The sequence below is a fragment of the Babylonia areolata genome, chromosome 29 (genome assembly GCF_041734735.1).
Source record: "Babylonia areolata isolate BAREFJ2019XMU chromosome 29, ASM4173473v1, whole genome shotgun sequence".
In the NCBI taxonomy this organism is placed as follows: domain Eukaryota; kingdom Metazoa; phylum Mollusca; class Gastropoda; order Neogastropoda; family Buccinidae; genus Babylonia; species Babylonia areolata.
Genome location: NC_134904.1, coordinates 21638919 through 21661418, shown reverse-complemented (window position 1 = coordinate 21661418; position 22500 = coordinate 21638919). Strand labels below are relative to the sequence as shown.

The window sequence follows — 22500 nt, the reverse complement described above, 5'->3', positions numbered from 1 at the left end:
CTGATACCCACGCGGGATAGTTGCGGAGTCACGGAGTGATATGGAAATTCTCTACCTTGTCAGCTGAGCGATTACATCCCTCAACCTTAACCTTCATTAAACACACGGTGCTGTGCGGATACACGCTGAAAATACCTCTCTGTCTCTCTGTCTGTCTCTCCTTTCTTTCTCTGTCTCTTTGTCTCTCTCTCTCGCTCTATGGTTTTCTTTTAACTTGTTTTTATTCATTTCACAAGTACAAGGTGGTGAACAGTCGCATACATTTGTCTCTCTCTTTTTCTTTTCACACACACACACACACACACACACACACACACACACACACACACACGCCCGCGCGTAAGCGTACACACACACACAAACACACACACACACACACACACACACACACACACACACACACACACACACACACACACACACGCCGAGTGCTATTGCCATGCCGATGACATGTAATTGCTATTTCCACCTCAAAGTGGAGTCTTTCCCCGTTTTGATCTGTTCATATCGTCATCAGTACAATACATTCATTAAGCTTATCACAGTTACCAGTGACGTCCAACTCATTAACTCGCAAGTATATACTTTACATCAGCCATATCATTCACCCCCCACCCCCCACACCCTCTCCACCAGATTCGTTTTATAATCAGTATACAGACATCTTTTCCCTGATTGTACATTCAGTTAATTTTTTTCTTTATATACAACCTGATTCAAGAAATAAAAAAACCCGTTTCACCTATAAAACTGTCCTGTGAAGGTAAAGAACTTTATGTATTTATTTATTTTTCTTTATCTATTTGTATCATTCTTTTACAGACGGAGAAAAACGAACTTCCACACGAAGTAAAGAGACGTTGCAAATACGTTTAATATCATAAGGCAAGGAAATCAAGAGCCTATGATTTTCTCTGTCCGTAAAGTTGGATTTGGATGGTAGGAGTACAGTTCTGTTTGAAAGAAAGCAGACCATCTTTGAAGGTTCTGTGAGCGGTCAGTAACAGAGCATAAGTGAGTTACGCTGAAAAGCACGAACCAACGATGATTTGTTCAATGAGGGAAGTGGAATAAGCGTACATATACTTTTTTTTTCACGCATGTGTCAGCCATGGCCGGTTTGCAGCTGACTTCCTGGTGTTTGATGTATTGCACTGTGTCATTGTATGGTTTGTATATTGCACATGCACTTCTAATGTGTGTCTTTTTTTTTTCTTTTTCGTTTTTCATTTCAATGGCCACACACACACACCCACACCCACACCCACACACACGGATTTCCACACGTTTCTTAGAGCACTTCAGATATGATTCTGCCTTCATGCAATGCAGTGAGAAGACCAGACAGACAGACCGTGTTGTGAACGTCACTTCTTACTTTCAGTGACAGTGGGGGGACTGAAAGGAAATCCCTCCTCAATTAATTAACTCTGGACAGGACTGTGTCTCGGCTTCTCTTCTGAGCCCCAGAAACATTTTATTTTTGTTTCGTTTATTTATTTACAGTCTGTTCATCTAAGGTGATGATATTAGACTGAAAATAAATGATATCACTATTATCATTATTATTATTATTACTGTTTTTATTATTCTTATTTCTATCATCATGATTTTTTATACTTTGAAATCATTTCTGAAAATCAATGGCAGGGGAAGAATAATTCAACTGAGGTGTAGGGTTTTTTTATTTATTTATTTTTTTTTTTTTTTGGGGGGGGGGGGGGGATGAAGAGGAAGAGAAAGAGAGAACAGAATGTGGAAAAGACAGAGTAGCCCCAGAAACACTGGATATGAAATGACTGCCCTTTCGGCCGTAAAACTCTTTCGGGACGATAACCTTTAACCTTTACTCTAACTTCATTCACAGGCCGTGTTTTGTGATAATGGTGGTGTGTGTCCATCGAGATCGATAATGACCATCGTTGTCATCCAGCTGGGGGATGGGGGGGAGGGTGGTGGGGGGGTGCTCATGAATCTATCTGTGAATGCGCAGATGGCTGAATAGTCCATGAATAGTCCAATCTGCGCACGAGATGTTCGTTGACAGTTGGGACAGACAAAGACAGGCATATCATTGTCAGGGAGCTTGTTTGCCCGTGACTTTCTGGCCTGCCTCTTCTGAACAGCTGCAGCAGTCCTGTTGGCCTCGCACAACTTGGCGCCTTTGTGCACAGCAGCGCGCCATTTGTCACGGTCCGCTGCAGATTCCTCCCAGGAGTCAGGGTTGATATCAAACGCTTTCAGAGAGACTTTCAGAGTATCTCTGAAGCGCTTCTTCTGACCTGCGTTTGATCTCTTCCCTCGCCATAGAAGAGCCTTTTGGGCAGCCGATGATCTGGCATGTGCGCCACGTGTCCAGCCCAACGAAGCTGGGACTGCATCAGGATGGTGAACATGCTGGGAAGGATGGCTTTTGCAAGCACCTCCGTGTCTGGGGTCCTGTCTTGCCACTTGATGTTCAGTAGCTTCCTGAGGCATGTTGTGTGGAAGTGGTTCAGCTTCTTGGCGTGTCGTTGGTACACTGTCCAAGTTTCACAGGCGTACAGTAGTGTGGGGAGAACTACTGCTCTGTAGACCTTTAGCTTGGACTCAACACCAATGCCTCTTCTGTTCCAGACATTTGCATAGACTCTACCAAAGGTTGCGCTTGCTCTTGCAATCCTGACGTTCACTTCATCGTCGATGGTCGCATTTTGTGACAGTGTGCTGCCTAGGTATGTGAACCGCTCCACCGCACTGAGTCTCTGACCGTTGACTGTGATGTTGGGCTCAACGTGGGGTTTCCCTGGGGCTGGCTGATGGAGAACTTCAGTTTTCCTCGTGCTGATGGTAAGGCCGAAGTTCCTGCTGGCAGTGGCAAACTTGTGACGCTGAGTTGCATGTCAGCTTCAGATCCAGCGTTGAGGGCACAATCATCAGCAAACAAAAAGTCTCTGATGATGTCTGTCATAAGCTTCGTTTTTGCTTGAAGCCTTCTGAGGTTAAACAGCTTGCCATCTGTTCGGTACTTTAGGCCGATTCCAACATCGCTATCTCTGAAGGCATCAGTAAGCATTGCAGAGAACATGAGGCTGAACAGTGTTGGAGCCAGGACGCAGCCTTGCTTGACACCATTTGTGACAGGAAAAGGAGCAGATGTTTCGCCATTGTCCTGGATTCGAGCCTGCATGCCTTCATGGAATTGGCTGACCAAGGAAATAAATTTCCGAGGGCATCCGTACTTGGCCATGATCTTCCACAGTCCCTCTCTACTCACGGTGTCGAAGGCCTTAGTGAGGTCGACATAGGTGGAGAACAGATCAGCATTTTGCTCCTGACATTTCTCTTGCAGCTGCCTTGCAGCAAACACCATGTCGGTGGTTCCGCGCACTTTCCGGAATCCACATTGGCTCTCAGGCAAATGACCTAGGTCAAGGTGTGCTGTGAGGCGGTTTAGTAGGATCCTGGCAAGTATCTTGCCTGCGATGGAGAGCAAGGAAATGCCCCGATGGTTATCACAGGCTTGACGGTTCCCCTTTCGCTTATACAAGTGAATGATAGATGCATCTTTGAAATCCTGGGGGATCGTCTCTTCTTTCCACATGAGTGAGTACAGCTGATGGAGCTTCTCAGTCAGCACAGTGCCTCCATCCTTGTAGACCTCTGCTGGTATGGAGTCTGAGCCAGGTGCTTTGCCACTGGATAGTAGACGGATTGCTTTCTGGGTCTCAAGAAGTGTTGGCGGATCGTCCAGTGCTTCGTTGATGGGGACTTGTGGGAGACGGTCAATGGCTTCATCATTTATGGAGGAAGGGCGATTTAAGACACTGTTGAAGTGCTCAGCCCAGCGTTCGAGAATTTTCTCTTTCTCGGTGATCAAGGTATTCCCATCTGCACTGAGGAGGGGGGATGATCCTGAGGATGTGGGGCCGTAGACTTCTTTTAAGGCATCATAGAACCTCTTCATATCGTGCCTATCAGCATATCCCTGGATCTCATCTGCTTTGTCACTCAGCAACTTATCCTGCATCTGACGTAACGTTTGCTGAACAGTCCTGCGGATGGCATTGTACGCATCCTTTTTTGATGTGGACTTTGAGTTGCTCAGGTAGGCTTGATGCAGACGGCGTTTCTCATCCAGAAGCTGCTTGATTTCATCACAGTTTTCATCAAACCAGTCTTTGTGCTTTCTGGTCATGGGTCCCAGGGTCTCTGAAGCTGTACTATAGATCAGCTCGCGCAGGGTCCTCCAGTCAGACTCCACATTCTGGTTGTCCAGAGAGGCGGATTCCAGACGATCTTCCAGCAGCTCCACAAAGGTCTGTTTGATGGTGATGTTTTTCAGCTTAGTGATTGATGTTGAGCCGTTTTGGAGCCTTCTGGCCTTGGGGGGCGTCTCTTGGGTTGGATTTGAATATTCAGCTTTGAGACTACAAGGCGATGGTCTGTCCAGCACTCGGCGCCGCACATGGTCTTTGTCACACATACATCTTGCCTATCCCTTTTCCTGACGATGACGTAATCGATGAGATGCCAATGCTTTGAGCGAGGGTGCATCCATGACGTCCTGTTACGGGTAGGGAGGCAGAAAACTGTTGATTATCAGCAGTTCGTGCTCTGCACAGGTCTGAAGCAAAAGCAATCCATTTGGGTTGCAGTGGCCCACGCCGTGCTTTCCAATCACTCCATCCCAGGAGATGTAGTCAGAGCCAACTCTAGCATTGAAGTCCCCAAGAATGACGAGCTTGTCTGCTTTCGGGATAGCAGCAATGACAGAGTGAAGGTCCTCGTAGAACTTCGCCTTCACTTCATCCGGGTTGGTCATGGTTGGGGCGTAGGCACTGACAATGGTGAGGTGCTTCTGGCCAGATGCCGGTGGGAGTTTCATGGTCATAAGCCTATCGTTGACTCCCTTTGGGATTCCAGCTAGCTTGTTGACAAGTGCTGTTTTTACTGCAAAGCCAACGCCAGCCTCACGTCGCTCTTCGCTTCCTCGTCCACTCCAGAAGAAGGTGTAACCAGATCCCCGTTCATTGAGCTCGCCTTCACCTGCAAGCCGAGTCTCACTCAAGGCTGCGATGTCAATGTTGTATCTTGTGAGTTCGGATGCAACTAGTGCCGTTCTCCTTTGGGGTCTGTCCGTGTCATCTCTGTCCAGGAGAGTCCTTATGTTCCAAGCACCAATGGTGAGAGGAACGATCCTTGTTTTTTTCTTTTCTTTCTTGTTTCGACCGCTGATGTAGGGTCCCCGCCAGGGTGATATGGCGCCTTTTCTAGCCCCTTCCTCATGCCAGGGAGGTGAGCAGTGCATTCCTAAAGAGGGCTGCTCAGACGGCTGCCGAACTCCATCGCTGCTCCTGTCGATGAAGAACGACCCTATGGCCTGAGCCGCCTGTGTGCAGGTCTGCGGCTGCAACTGGCAGTGTACCCACACCTGTCGTTTCGTCGCTCGCCTGTCGCCACAGGACTTGGGGGTGATGAAAGGATGAAGGATGAAAGGCCATTAAGGATGACTGATGACTTGCGCGATGAGTTTGTTTAGTTAAAGTGAAGAGGAGTTGCGCAACATCGACCTCACTCTCTTGTCCGGGTTCACCAATTTCCAGTGGCAAGACTAAGTCGAGACGACTGGAGGATGAGCACGGATGCAGTGGATGACCAAGATATCCTTTTGGTGTCTCATCTTGCTCTCTGCACTCCACAGTGCTTTGCTGTAACCGCCTTTCTCTCCGTTGAACCGAAAGGTATCTTCCGCAGATTCTGCCGGATCCAGACTTCGCATGCATGGGTAGACACACCCCGGGGGCCAACTGCGTGTGGCATGCACACAGCACGGTGGAGCTAGATGGCCGTCGGTGGCTCTCCTGAGCCGACGCCCTTTTATGGATCCCGGAAGGGATCGATGGGAGTGCCAGTTTAGTCGCCGGCAACCCAACCCGACCCTGAACAGGTTGTACTGGATTACAGGTTACCAGTAGCAGATCTAATGACCTGACCTGACTTCATACCTGACCTGACTATCATAATGACCTGACCTGACTATCAAACCAAACACCGAATTTTGCAGAAGTTTATTAGTGGATGATAGTAATTGCTCGTATTGCTGAAACATTTCGTGATTTGGGTTGTGTTATGACTTGGTAACATGGTTCAGGGGTTTGTAAAATCAGAATTAAGAACAAAAAGAGATGATAGGATTTGACACCAAAACCTTTTTTTAGGGACCCGATCCTTCAATGCAAAGTTTATGAACAAGCAGTTTGTTGTGGGTTGTGTCGAACTCTACTATCAAGCACATAACACCGATCTGAAGGCTGCACAGAATGGTTTATTTGAGGCACATCTCTCATGAATCCTTCTTCTGTCTCTGCCTTCCTGTGGGTGGCTACTTTGATGTGCAGAATGGTGTCGTGGGCAGTCGATTTGTATGGCTTTCCTTGTTTTCATTTTTATTCTTCTCGAATTATTTGCTGAACACGGAGCAGTTATATGCTGACTGTTTCACGTTGAATATTGTTTTCGTTGGATCTGTTCAAACTGCATATTGTCGTATGTATGTATGTATGTATGTATGTATGTATGTATGTATCTCTCTCTCTCTCTCTCTCTCTCTCTCTCTCTGTGTGTGTGTGTGTGTGCCTTTGCACGCTTGTGTTCGTATGCACGCGTGTGTACGTTGCACACTAGTTCGCTGAACTTGGCCCATATTTATTCTCATTTTATTTCAAATACCAGCCTCCTACTTGTCTTTCATTTCATTATGATCTAATGTCTAATCATTTATATCTGTAATTTGTCTGCTTATTTCGTTTTCGTGAAAAAGAAAGTTTTATACAAGCCTAGAGGACAGGCTATGAAGGCCAGACCAGCCCGATGGAACCACGCATTAGTCAGGCTCTACCTTTTGTAGATGACGTGGTGTTGCGTGAAGGAATCAATCTACACGCTTTGACACAACCTTGAAACTGAAACTGGATCTGTCCGCAAGTGAATCTGATGCCAGTAAAGCTTCGCTGATTTGCGGAGTGATCACCTAGAGGTAACGCGTCCGCCTAGGAAGCAAGAGAATCTGAGCGCGCTGGTTCGAATCACGGTTCAGCCGCCGATATTTTAGCTCCCTCCACTAGACCTTGAGTGGTAGTCTGGACGCTAGTCATTCGGATGAGACGATAAACCGAGGTCCCGTGTGCAGCATGCACATAGCGCACGTAAAAGAATCCACGACAACAAAAGGGTTGTTCCTGGCAAAATTCTGTAGAAAAATCCACTTCGATAGGAAAAAGAAATAAAACTGCACGCAGGAAAAAAAAAAAGAAAAGAAAAAAAGGGGGGCGGCGTTCTAGTATAGCGACGCGGTCTCCCTGGGGAGAGCAGCCCGAATTTCATACAGAGAAATCTGCTGTGATATAAAAAGAAATACAAATGCAAAATACAAATTCAAACTTTCCTTTGTATAACTTGTCTGTATTTGTGGAAGCCATTATTTTTCAGTTCGGCATTTTCCTGTTGTAAGTCACATAAAAATTCCCTGCAAATTCCCAACAATGTGTTAGCAACTTAGTGCCCCCAGGAGAATTCTCATCACAATTTGAGGTAGATATGATAATAAGATGGGTGGTCATATGCGCCTATCCTTGGTTACTTTGACTTGATTAACCAACTTCATGACTGCGACGAATGGCAAATGAGCGTCAAGTCACCAAGTGAAGCGCGTTCTGCTTCAGCTGCGAAAACCTGTTTATTTCTTTTTCACTTGGAGTCCTTTTCGCTTTATTTTCTACGCAAGGCAGATATTTTGAACATTTCTTTTTGTACAGTACAAAAACATACGGTAATTCGCACACTAGTTTGGATAACCTGTGTGCATTTTCGTATCCGTACAATTGAAACCGGAACCAATATGTATTCCATGTCTACGTCAGTAATATACGCTTGCCATTTACATAATATGCCAGCTTCGCATAAATCATAATGATAGGATCTCTCTGTTACTGTCTGTCTGTCTGTCTGTCTCTGTCTCTGTCTGTCTCTTAGAGGAGGGACAGACCTCGTGGCAAATAGCTGCCAGCGACACATGAGGCATTGAAGCATGTTTTAATTTCTTTTGTTTGTTTTGTTTGATTCTTTTGGACATCAGACATTTTTTGCTCAACAGATGAACTGGGCCATGATCAGTTCAACCTAATTCACTGTGTGTGTGTGTGTGTGTGTGTGGTGTGTGTGTGTGTGTGTGTGTGTGTGGTGTGAGTGTACACATTGAGAAGAGCGGTTTATATCAAACGATTTGTGCATTATTCATCATACGTTGTTGTTGTTTTTTTTAATATCTGCGCATGTGACTCCATGCCTGGGGCAACAATCACTTATCTCTCTCACTCCCTCACGCCACGGAAACACGGAGCTGTGTGTTCAATTTCATCACCACTCAGTGTGGCTACACACACACACACACACACACACACACACGGCGCAATATCCCATTGCTCGTCCGTCACGTGTGCTGTGTGATCCAAATTGTGTGTGTGTGTGTGTGTGTGTGTGTGTGTGTGTGTGTGTGTGCGCGCGCGCGCACACAATTTCATTCTCCACCAGACGGGATGTGTTGAAGTGTCATCGCACTGCTTCATTGGACCTCAGACCTGTGTCCTGTCCACACACAACACAGCTGGCTTGGGTCCGTACAGGTAATAGTGTGTGTGTGTGTGTGTGTGTGTGTGTGTGTGTGTGTGTGAATAGAATAAAATAGAATATTTTTTATTGTCATAAAAACTTAACGTTTATAAGACACAATGAAACATAAACATGAGCATATTAAGCATGTGTGTGTGTGTGTTTGTGTGTTGTGTGTGTGTGTGTGTGTGTGTGTGTGTGTGTGTGTGTGTGTGTGTGTGTGTGAAAACACTGAACACTGAAATGGTTCATGTCATTAGCTATAAAGCTCTAGTGTCATAATGGTACAAAGAATAACAAGGGAGGCAAGGCCTTCAAGACTCACTTGAGATACACACACACACACACACACAAATCTAATGGTTAAAATGTGTTCTGTATTTGTTATTATAAAGCTTCGGGTTAAAAGAAAAAGAAAAAAGAAAAAAAAAGTCCTAACGGCAGATTCGAACCCCGCGTGTTCGGATAAGAAGAAACTGTCTTACCCATTACACTATCGTGGCTCCTTGACTGACGTTCAAAAATATATTATTTAAACATGTTTTTTTTAAAGGGCGATAAATCGATTGCGGCATTCGCAGTGAGAAGGCTGTTTAAATCATATTATTCTGGTGTATCTTGGGTATTCAAAAAATCTTCAAGGGCAATGAAAAATTCTTTTTAAGTCCGCGGTAAAGGAGACGTGGCTATCGCCGCAATCACACTGCAACATTTACCCGTTTTCTCTGGATCTAGACAGATGTAAAAGTCTAGTTACACCCGCCGGGAATGTACGACACGGTCGATTCAATTTCTCTTTTATGTTCATTCTAGTTTTATAGTTTTAAAGTTGATATGAAAATTAAGTATTTTGTTAAAGTATTAACATGTAGAGCCAAGTACAAGTACTTCTAAACGTCATATGAAGTGAAAAGGACTTCATTTTGAGAAAAGTCCAGACTGGAGATTTTTACGTTTCATCAAGGGTATTAACTCTCATAGTTTATTACTTTTAACTGTGAATTCCGACTGATTCTGTGGATATTTTTATGGCAGTTTGGGGCATAATCCAGTAAGGCGTTCACAAATCTTCTCTGAACAGATATTTAATGGTCTCCTTCTCCAACATTCCATTACATGTTAACGTATATTGTCAATTGAATATAGGATTGAACGGGCAGGTCAACAACTTGAAACAAAATGGCGTCGTTCGCGTTCGCGAAGAATATGAGCACGCGCTTTGAATATGTATAAATATGTGTACGCAATTCATTTTTGCCCATGACCTTCAGGGCCCGGCAATACATCTATAAAGTCCACTCGTCGTATTGATTTTCGTATTTTCCGAAAAAGACCACTTGGGCGAATGAACATAGTGAAAGCCCTGTACACTGAGAGTAAAACACACAAGCTTTTCATGTATTGAGTATAATTTCAAAATGTAATGTTTAAGATGAGAAAGATCAGTTTGAAGCAAATTAAGCCCCCTAGCATTAATTACAAATTGATTTCCCTTTTTTACTATCTGCACCAAAGACATGCAAAATAAATATAACTTCCATACTTAGCAAAAAAAGTTCCTGTTTGAACAAAAAATGATAAAAATGACTGCTCTTGTTGTTGTGTCAGAATACCAGATCAAAGTGCCAAGTTTAGAGAATAAAATAAATATGAATATAACAGTAAATTCAGTTTGCATATAATTTGGATTCTTTTTTGTTTTTTATGCCCATCTCAGAGGTGCAGTATTGTTTTAAACAAGATGACTGGAAAGAACTGAATTGTTCCTATTTTTATACCAAATTTGGTGTCAACTGACAAAGTATTTGCAGAGAAAATGGCAATGTTAAAGTTTACCACGGACACACACACACACACACACACACAGACAACCGAACACTGGGTTAAAACATAGACTCACTTTGTTTACACAAGTGAGTAAAAAATGATGCAAAAAGATAACAATGGAGAAAAAAAATGAAAAGAAAAACACTCTGGCACTTTCCGTTATTGTCTTTCAAAAGAGGGAGAGAGAAAGAAGAAGGCAAGGAGGGAGGGAGAGAGAGAGAGAGAGATTCAAGATGGTTTATTCAATTAAAGCCATAGCCCCATATGAATATGAATAGGGGGTAATAACAGTTTTACATGTGCCATTGCAATTGGTAACATAAACAATACAACGTCATTCACAACAAACTATCAGTGAATCTAAGAAATGAGTGTCTCTTAATTTCAGTGCTTTATAAAGATACATAGAAAAACTACGTAAGTTGTTTTCATCGTTAGATGCCATTAATAAACATAACCGAAACAAGCATGGATTTATATAATATTTTGGGGGAATAAATTGGATTCATAAGTCAGTCAACACAGGGCATTTTAAAACAAAGTGAACTTCATCATCTCTTGATTCCTTGCACAATGGGCACAATTGTTCAGAATGACATGTTGCTTTGTAACGATATCTGTGTGTTTACTTCAGAGATTCCAAATCTAAATCTGGTCAATGTAAGTCTGAGGTGTCTGTTAAAATCAAAGAAAAGGTATCGCTTTACTATATGATCAGAGGTGTAATTTCGATACATTTCAAATCTTTCACTCGTTTGAATATGGTTTTCCCACTCCTGCCACCTACAGTCTATCAATCATTGACGAAGAATTTGCACAAATCTAATTTCATCCCCTACGCCTTGATATTCCCATACATAACCCAAAACCAAGTTCACGTAAACACATTCGTACATTCGATACCCAATTTGTTTTGCCTCTTAACTCTAAATCATATAGCATATTGTAAGATTTACTTGGCAGTCGAGTATTATCCATTTATAATAACTTTAACCAGTAACGAATGCATCTAATAGCAGAGTTAATATAGATTGGGTGCCTATTAGTTTCTCCATATACTAAATCATTGGGTGTTCTCATTTCAACCCCTAAAATTTTTTTAAGCCCAAATAAATGAACAGACTCAAAATGCATAACCGGGGGAGAGAGAGAGAAAAAAAAATCAATGAGAGTTGACAGTCAGGCACTTCCTGTTATTGTCTTACAAGAGAGGGAGAGGGAGAGATTCAAGATTCAAGATTCAAATGGTTTAATGACTTAAGCAACATGCTCATATCACCGTGGAAAACACGCTCCCCCCCTCTCCCACCCCTTCGAACGTTCCCTCCCTCCTACACTTTTCACAACATTCTATTGCTTTTCATAAGGAAGACAAAACAATATCTAACGGTATGTATACGCACAATCATCGTAGACTACTGCTGAGGTTGATATCTAAGTAACCCGAGGCCATCGACCCGATTACGTAGTCACAGAGAGGGAGGGAGGGAGAGAGAGAGAGAGAGAGAGAGAGAGAGAGAGAGAGAGAATATTCAAATAACATTTGTCAATTTAACTATCTTCACAATCGATTAACATACATTTCCACCAACGAATCAATTAAACAGTGGCAACATAAATCGAATGGCATTTTGCATGCTAAGAATTGGTTTTCGAAATGAAGCTTTGTATGTGAGATCATTTACGCTGAGTCCCTTCGCAGTCTTAAGCTATGGTAAATAAATTTTGCTAAGCTGTTTGAATGTTGCACATCACACAAAAACGCCATGGGATGTATTTTAAGTTTCTTCACGTTTTCTTTTGTAAAATATTTCTGTCTTAAATCATCGGTTGCTGTGCACATCGACAGAAAATGCGTTTCATCTTCCAATCGGCATTTACACAAAGGACACGATAAATCTACCCCATAGTCAGAAGAAAAGCGTAATTTATGTGTTTTTATGTCAGATATGCCAAGCCTGAATCGAATGAATGTGTCTCGAAGTTTAATATTTTTGATACTTTCGAAGTAAGGTTCTAAAGATAATTCAGTTTTGAACAATCTGTACACAGAATATCTTTCACGTTCCTTGATTCTTTCATTCCACCCTTGAAACCAGCAGTCAGATATACGTTCTTTATATTCTCGTAAAAACCAGTTAATCTCTTGTACCCCTTGATTAAGCCAAACAAACCCAAAACCATAAATTGTTAAATGTCTCTGGACATCCGTGACCCAGCAATCTTTACCATTGTCATGAATATTAAGAAGCATGTTGTATGATTTCTTAGGAAGTCTACTATTTTCCATTCTGGTAAGACGTAGCCAATATCGAATTGCATTTACTTTTGCATCTATCCATAGTGGTTTCCTGCCCGTTTCACCATATACCATGTCGTTTGGCGTTTTTGGAGATACATTAAGAAGTTTTTTTAAAGCAAATAAATGTGCCTTTTCAATGCGTGAGTCGTTTAGCAAGCCCCAAACCTCTGACCCGTATAAAAGCATGGGTTTAATTTGTGTATCAAATAATTTGAAGACAAGCGATGGAGTTACATCACCAATACTCCACATGGTTCTAAATATATCAAGAATTCCAGCTTTTGCTTTAGTTATATGTTTGTTAAGAGAGAAAGAGAATGAAAGCCGAGTGCTGAGCAAAATTCCTAGGTAATTGTAAGCATTAACAATTTTTATCTCCGTACCTTTGTAAAACCATCTTTCTCGACTAGCAATGTACCCACCCTTCCTAAAAATAACAATATTCGATTTTTCCAGATTTACTGTGAGATTAAGGGAATCTGCATTCTTTGCTAGCAAAGTCAGCTGATGCTGTAATCCAACTGGAGTGAATGATATCAAAGCTACGTCGTCAGCGAATAGCAGTATAAACAATTCGTAAAAATCTGGGTAAAGCTGAGCTCCATGTTTTCCATTACTAACAATGTCAGTGGCTAGTTCGTTAATAAATAAGGAGAAGAGTAATGGGCTAGTTATTTCCCCTTGTTTGAGTCCTTTTTGACAAAAAAGAAAATCTGACAGTCCCGACCCGTCCCCACTTCTGACTCGGAATTTTACCGTTTGGTACATGCTTTGAATTGCGTAGAATATTCTCCCACTTAAGCCATGTTTCAAAAGTATAGGCCAGAGTTTACTGTATGATACAAAGTTGAATGCTTTCTTGAAGTCGATGAAGGCAACATAAAGTTTTTTATTTTGTGCTAAGTATTTCTGAATGACTGCAAAGAGTGTAAAAATATGATCTATTGTAGAGTGATCCTTCCTAAAACCCGCTTGCTCTTCTCCTATACTATCATTCTCCTCGATCCAAGTGACTAGACGCTTATTAAGTATATAACTGTACAGCTTACTACATACATTTAAAAGGGAAATCCCACGATAGTTATTTGGGTCATCTGTTTTACCTTTCTTGTAAACTGGTTGAATAATTGCTTCTGACCAAGACTCTGGGTATTGCCCAGTGCTAAAGGCTTGATTAAATAAACGTACCAAAAATGGTGCTACAGTACTTGCAGAGTAGATAAATACCTCAGGAATTAAAGTATCAGGGCCACCAGCTTTATTATGTTTTAAATGGTTAATAGCATCAAAGACTTCATCAATTAGAATATCACCGTTTAACTGCAAATTGAATTCATCATCATGATCACATCCATCATGGATAATTACTTTCTTTAGATCCATAATGTTTATGGCATCAAATACTGTAGCAAAGTACTTTATCCATTCTTCCTTTGAGATGTTTCCATTAATAATTTTCCTTGATGATATTGACTTAATGGTAGCCCAAAATGTTTTTGGGTCATCGATACTATCAATAATCTTATTTTTCATATGACTTTTATACATGGCGGATTTTGATTTTAACAAGTGTTTATATTCATGTCGCTTTAAGAGGTAGTCATCCATCTTTTCATTTAAACCACTATTTCTATATTGTCTGAGTGAACGTTTTGTAATTGCTTTACTTTCTCGGCATTCTTTGTCATACCATTTTTGTTTGCGAGCATGATTTGGCACCGTTATTTTCCTCTCCATGCATGAGGAAGCTTGCACTAATATTGATGTAAGCCTATTCACAGCTTCATGCATATCGGTCTCAATCAACCTTGTTGCCAATAGTAAATTATCCAGCAGGCTGTCTAGCTCGTTTTTGAACATGTCTAATTTTGTAGGATCCCACACAAGCTTTTCTATAACAATAGGCTTGTTCCTTATTGGAATCGACTGAGTACTTTTTGTGCACCTCAGCTGACAAGTGATTGGCATATGCTGAGAGTCTATCCTCTCTCCTATGCTCATTTTCTGCGGCAAGTGAGCAATCGTACGTGATATAACAAAATAGTCTATTACACTATTTCCTGCACTAGAAATGAATGTAAATCGACCATTGTCGTCACCAGTGCAGTTGCCATTGAGGAAAACTAGATCAAAAAGTGCTCCTAAATCTAGGAGTTTTGTACCGAAATCATTTTCTCCCTGATCTTCAGAATTTCTTATTTCTTGATCTGAAAGCGAGCTATCTTTCCATTGTTCAGAATAACTTTCAACATGCATCCTCATAATAGGCTGCTTATTGGATGTTCTGGCATTGAGATCGCCACATATAAAGAACGGAACGTCACCATATTTCTCAACTATCTGTAACAGACAGTTTTCAAGCATTTCAATCCCGTCATTAAAGTCAGAGCCTGCATAGAAAGGTGAGCCTACAGGTGGCAAGTATGTGCAAACAAGAAACATATCGTTACTAATACCGAAGAGATTCTTTGACAGCTTTAAAATGATAAGGTTATTACCATCGAATTCAATTCTTTGAATGTATTTTTCAATAGTTTTCCGAACCATAACTATGACACCACCCGATTTTCGACCAGTAACGGATAACTTAACGGCTGGTGAAACATACAGTATGAAATCTGAGAATACGTCAGTTTTTGTATCTGAAACAAATGTCTCAAGTAAACATACTAAATCAAACTTATTTAAATAGTTCACGAAATCTGTATCCTGAATTTTAGATGTAAATCCAGCGATATTATAAGAAAGGAATGAAACATTTTATATTCATAAAAACAGGGCCTTGGCCTCTATCCTATTTATTACCTGGATGACCATCAGTCTTTTTCTTAGTCTGCTTTTTAGTTGCATGCCTTCTTTGTTTGTCTGAATTCTTATTTGGAACATGTGTCAGCCATGGTTGAATAGCAGACTGTCTGTACGACGTACGGCGCCCTCTAGTCTGTCTTGGTGAAAATGCAGGAGCCATGGCGTTGAGGTCTGACACGGGAGCAGTTCCCTGACTCTGGGCTGAAGGGGTGCGACTGTGACCTGAGCATGTGGACCTAGTGGGCAAGGTTGAAGTACCAGGACCCTGACCTGCTAAGGCGTTTCTCTGGGGCAGGTGTGGAGGGGCAGGTCCCTCACCTGAGAAGACATTCCTCTGGGGCTGGTGTGGAGGGGCAGGTCCCTCACCTGAGAAGACATTCCTCTGGATCTGGTGTGAAGGGGCAGGTCCCTCAACTGCTGGGACATTCCTCTGGGGCTGGTGTGAGGGGGCAGGTCCCTCACCTGAGAAGACGTTCCTCTGGATCTGGTGTGAAGGGGCAGGTCCCTCACCTGAGAAGACGTTCCTCTGGATCTGGTGTGGAGGGGCAGGTCCCTCACCTGAGAAGACGTTCCTCTGGAGCTGGTGTGGAGGGGCAGGTCCCTCACCTGCTGGTACATTCCTCTGGGGCTGGTGTGGAGGGGCAGGTCCCTCACCTGATAAGTCGTTCCTCTGGATCTGGTGTGGAGGGGCAGGTCCCTCACCTGATAAGTCGTTCCTCTGGATCTGGTGTGAAGGGGCAGGTCCCTCACCTGAGAAGACGTTCCTCTGGATCTGGTGTGGAGGGGCAGGTCCCTCACCTGCTGGTACATTCCTCTGGGGCTGGTGTGGAGGGGCAGGTCCCTCACCTGATAAGTCGTTCCTCTGGATCTGGTGTGGAGGGGCAGGTCCCTCACCTGATAAGTCGTTCCTCTGGATCTGGTGTGAAGGGGCAGGTCCCTCACCTGAGAAGACGTTCCTCTGGATCTGGTGTGGAGGGGCAGGTCCCTCACCTGCTGGTACATTCCTCTGGGGCTGGTGTGGAGGGGCAGGTCCCTCACCTGATAAGTCGTTCCTCTGGATCTGGTGTGGAGGGGCAGGTCCCTCACCTGATAAGTCGTTCCTCTGGATCTGGTGTGAAGGGGCAGGTCCTTTACCTGAGAAGTTGTTCCTCTGGGTCTGGTGTGGAGGGGCAGGTCCCTCACCCGAGAAGACGTTCCTCTGGAGCTGGTGTGGAGGGGCAGGTCCCTCACCTGAGAAGACGTTCCTCTGGGGCTGGTGTGGAGGGGCAGGTCTCTCAACTGCAAGGACGTGCCTTAAGGACTGGTTCGGAGGGGCAGGTCCCTGACTTGCATGGACGTTCCTCTGGAGCTAGTGAGGAGAGGGAGAGAGAGAGAGAGAGTTCAACAAAACAAATTACATAACTGAAAAAAAAAGCAGATTATGCACTTAAGACAGATACCACGTTCATCTCATTCCATCAAGAAACAGTGGTGGAGGGGTTAAAGTCAACACCACTACATTCACACTGCATCCCCTGAACATGACCCCCGTGGGGATGCCGGGGGTCTTTCAGAGTAAATAGCAACCCCGCCTTCTGGAAATTCTGTGCGATAAATTTCCTTTTTTATGTCACTCTCTTTGTTTCTGCATTTTTCCTTTCTTCAGTGTTGTCTCCTTTTTTCTGCCTTCCCAGTCCATTCCCCTTTCTTTTTTCAAGCAAGCCTTGACACTTTTTTTCTCTCTCTTTTCCGCAGTCTGTGATGTATTTGTGCTGTTTTGTTGTAGCGATTAGGTAGTGAGATGTAAATACTGGGATGGGGCGTCACCTGCCCATTCTGCAGTGTTATTTGCCTATGTGGCCTTTTTAATGTATTTTTTGTTTAGCTTTGAAGTATTGTAGCATTAATTACAGATCAATTTTTTTTTTCTTTTTTTTTTTTTTATTTTTTTTTTTACTATCTGTGAATTCTGAAAGGACGCAATACTGAATTGATTCTGAATGACAGTTTAAATAACAGACTCGGAATCGATTTTTTTTTTTTTAATTTTTTTTTTTTAGGCGCGCGTGTGTGTGTAGTTATTAAGTTAATCTTAATTTCACAGGCTCAAATTTGGCGCCAGAAAAGATACATACATGCATGCATTAATTGTTGCATAATGCTGGTTTCAGTCAGGTATCTTACATAACTAAATTATGCCTTCTTGTGTTTTGGCGATGTTGAATATGTGCTGTTGATACTGTGAGGCATCACTCCGTATCCCCATATACACTGTTGGTCAGCTGGCTGCTGTTACTTTCGGGATTTCAAGTGTGTATGTGTGTTTTCTTGTTGTTTTCTTATGGTTTTTTTTTTTTAAATATTCTTTTTATTTTCATTTTTTATTATTTGGAAAAAAACAACAAACAAACAAAACAACCTTGTTCAGTATCATTAAGAAGCATGTTTGGGTGTGGCAGAGTGTAAAGGAGAAGACATCTGAAGACTGAATTCTGAATGAATGCAGTTTGACTCAATGTGAATAAGAGAGTCGGAAGAGGTACGTGTAATCTGTGAAATCGATATGTGCATCGTGTGTAATTGATGCATGAATACTCAAACATACAGAAGGTATTGCGTCTCTCTCTCTCTCTCTCTCTCTCTCTCTCTCTCTCTCTCTCTCTCTCTCTCTCTCTCTCTCTCTTTAAATCGGTGAAATGCTGAGAAATGCAAACACTACTGTCACAGACTTTCTTGTTGTTTATTTCAATAAACTTTTTGATAGTGGTATCTTTCCAATGGAATGGGCCAAATCGATAATAGTGCCAATTTACAAGAAAGGTGACGCAGACCAGCCCAATAATTACCGAGGAACAGCATTAACCAGTGTCGTTAGCAAGGTCTATACTAACATCTTGAACAGAAGACTCTCAAAATGGGCAGAAAGAGAAGGCAAGATACTAGAACAACAATCAGGTTTTAGAACAGGATACAGCACTGTGGATCATATTCTTACTCTTTATGCTATAGTTCAAAAGTTTCTGAATAAAAATTGTAAACTGTATGTTGTTTTCATTGACTTTAAGAAAGCCTTTGATTTTGTAAACAGAAATGCTCTATGGACAGGTATAAGAAATAATGGGGTAAAAGTCAAACTTTACAAAGCCTTAAGGAGTGTTTATGATTCTGTTCTGGCGTGTGTTCGTGATAAAGGCAGCTATTCTGCTTACTTCAGTTGTCCAAGAGGAGTGAAGCAAGGCTGTCTCCTCAGCCCCCTGCTGTTTTCTTTTCTTTAAAAAAAAAATAATAATAATGAATTGGCAATTGATGTATCAAGGTGTGGGAAACACGGAAAACAAATGATGCCTGGGAGTGTAGAAATCTTCCTGTTATTGTTTGCTGATGATGTTATTTTGCTGTCAGATACTGTCACTGGTCTACAAAACCAACTTAACATGCTACAAAGAGAGGCAGATCGACTGGATCTAACTGTTAATCTAGAAAAGACAAACATAATGATTTTTAGAAAAGGTGGACATTTAGCTGCTGTGGAAAAGTGGTTCTATGGAAATGAAGACCTGAAGGTGACAAATTCTTACAAATACCTAGGGATGGTTTTCACGACAAAGCTAAGTATTAGTAGTGCCATATTGGATGTGTGTAGGAAAGGAAGGAAAGGGGTTATGGATATATTAAAAACGCTGAAAAGATTAAATTCAACAGATATTCACTTCTTTTCGAAGCTCTTTGATGCACAGATCGAACCGATTTTAACATATGCAGCAGAGGTGTGGGGTATAGAAGAGGATAGCAATCATAAAGAAAAAGTGCACACCTTTGCGATCAAAAGTTTTTGAATGTTCCATTACATACATCAAACAAATTTGTGTATGGAGAAACAGGAAGATATCCTTTACATATTATAACATAAGTAAAGAAAAAGCTAAACAAGCATTAAAAACATGCAAAACGACAAAAGCCCAGGAACTGACGGAATGACTGTTAATTTTTTTAAAGTTCTTTTGGAGACAGCTAGGAGATTTTATAATTCGATCACTAAATGAGGGCTTTACTAAAGGGGAAATGTCTGTCACACAAAAAGAAGGACTTGTAATATGTTTACCGAAGGGAGATACACATAGGGAATACTTAACAAACTGGCGACCAATTTCTCTCCTTAATGTCACTTATGAAATCGGGTCAACCTGTATTGCAAACCGGAAGAAAACAGTATTACCAAAACTTATTCACGAGGACCAGACAGGGTTTATAGCAGGACGGTACATAGGGAGACAACATACGAACATTGCACGACATGATACACGACCTAGAAAATAGAAATCTTCCTGGTCCTTTAGTCTCCATAGACTTTGAGAAAGCCTTTGACTCTTTCAATTGGAATTATATTCAAAATGTTCCGAAAGCGTTTGGTTTTGGAAAGGATATCAGTCAATGGATACATACCTTTTATAATAATATCAAAGCCTATGTGATAGCTAACGGAAAAAGGTCTCGAAGATTCCCCATGGGCAGAGGGTGTAGACGAGGGGATCCACTATCACCCTATTTATTTGTATTGTGTGCAGAGATACTAGCGTGTAAAATTCGGGAAGATGAAGAAATTAAAGGGATACAGATTTCAGATATAGACTTCAAAATAAGCCAGTTTGCAGATGACACTTCATTCACGCTAGACGGAGATAGAAAATCTTACAATAAGTTATTTGATACATTAAATTCTTTTGAAGAAATTTCAGGTTTAAAATTAAATGTTGAAAAAACAGTTAATGTATGGTTAGGTAGAAATAAGAATTCAAATGTAAAGTATTTAACAGAAAAAAGTATGAACTGGAATCCTAAGAAATTTAAAATCCTTGGCATTTGGTTTATGAATGATCTATCACACTCGACAGAATTTAACGTAGAAGACAAATTAATGGAAGTTAGAAATTCATTCAAGATTTGGTCTAAACGATCGTGTACACCGCTAGGAATGGTAGCTATATCAAAATCCCTCATACTGTCTAAACTAGTGTACCTGTGAATGTTGTTACCAAACCCACCAGACAGTGAAATTTAAAAAAACTTCAGAATATGTGTTTTGATTTTGTATGGGACAAGAAGCCGGACAAAATAAAACGAATACACTCAGTTCACAGACTTGAAAATGGGGGCACTGGATTACCAAACATACACGCATTTATACAAGCACTGAAACTGTCCTGGGTAAAGGAACTCTATGAAGGAAATTTAAATAGGAGAAGAATATTACAAATCACTTGCCCGGAAATAGCTAGGTTAAACTGTTATGGCTCAAAGAGGTTCTTAATAGATAATTATAATAATTTTGGGAAAGACGTTATGAAGGCTGATGACAATTTCAACATACACACTGAACTGGATAATAGCAAAGAGTTATTAGCTGAACCCATCTTTTTCAATGCTAAATTTAGTAACGACAGCAATCCTTTTCACTTTAAAAACTGGACAGCAAAAAAATGCATTTTATGTGCGTGATATTCTGGATGAAAACTGCCAGTTTTTAAGGCAAGAAGACTTTTCTAAGTGGGGAATAAGAACGTATTACCTTAATTACCTTAGTTGCATTCAATCAATCAAAGAATACGTCAGAAAAAGAAATATAGTATTAGAAAATCATCACAACAATGAAAATAGTAAGGCGTTATAAACCATTTGTGGGGTAAAGAAGGGAACACGGATTTATTACGATACAATCTTGGAGAAAAACGATTTTTTTTTATATGAAAGCTTTTATGAAATGGGAAAATAGGTTAGGTACTCAGATTGATTGGAAGAAAACATTGAAAAAGATAAATAGAATCAAAGAAATAAAGTTGAAATGGTTTCAGTTTAGAATATGTTATGGAATTTTAGTATCAAATATTGTCCAAAACAACATGGGTGTAGTTGATGATGACAAATGTAATTTTTATTTTATTGAAAAATACACAGTGCAACATTATTTATGGTTTTGTCCAGTTTCGCAAACCTTTTGGCAGGACTTTGATAAGTTACTGAGAGAGAAATGTGAAAACTGTGAACGACTGTTATTGAACTTTGAATTAGCATTGTTTGGAACTGATGATAAAAATAAAATGGGTGATACTTTTCATTTAATGTTATTATGGGCAAATTTTTTTTTATACATAGGAGTAGAATCAATCAAATAAAACCAACTCTGCAAGCATTCCTGCTTGACTTCAAGTATAGATACAAGTTAGAAAAGCATGTACACACAATGGAAATGAAGTACTGTGATTTTGTTTTAAAAAAAAATGTCTACCATACTCTGTGTTGGTAATAGAACATTGAGTAAAATGAAAACTGTCATCATATTATGATTATATGAATGATATATGTTTGATGAATTTATAACAATATCAGAAATGAATATACTGCAAAATTTGACATGTTTGTACATTAATTTTGATAAAAGAAGTAAGCTGCCACAGGTAATTGATAACATAATTATATTAATCCTTTAATAACACTTTATAAAAACTCTGGTGATCCTTGAAGCAGCTTTGTCATCATGAATACATGCCATGATGTGACATTTGGTATCACTGTCAATATTTCCTTTTTTCTTGTACTTTATTATTTGTTATTGTTCTTCATCTTATTATTACTATTATAAGTATTATCATATTGAAAAATAACCCTTGTATCTCAACAAGTTAATGATTATTTTCGATGTGCATTGATGGACCAAATGTTTTGCTATGTGAATGTTGAATCATACTGATGTCGTGAAATGTCAAAATATAAACTTGTGTACACGGGCGGAAAAACAAACAAGCAAAACAAAAAACAAAAAAACAACAAAAAACAAACAAACAAAAAAACACACTCCAAAACGAAAAAAAGACGCTTGAAAACAAGAGAACGCTGGCCATTAAGGAGAAGCGTGAGCGAAGGAAGCAGGACTCAACTTA

The 22500-nt window shown here is 40.9% G+C and overlaps 1 protein-coding gene across 2 annotated transcripts in view; it reads left to right on the top strand.

Moving 5' to 3' along the window:
- LOC143274821 (synaptic vesicle 2-related protein-like) overlaps positions 1-22500 on the top strand; it is a 77748-nt gene that overhangs the window by 2219 nt on the left and 53029 nt on the right. Inside the window, exon 2 of one of the 2 annotated variants that reach the window (XM_076578753.1) lies at positions 8572-8663. The exons of the other annotated variant lie outside the window; for it this stretch is intronic. The gene's annotated coding sequence lies outside the window, so the exon portion shown is untranslated. The remainder of the gene's footprint in view (positions 1-8571; positions 8664-22500) is intronic. 2 annotated transcript variants of the gene reach the window in all.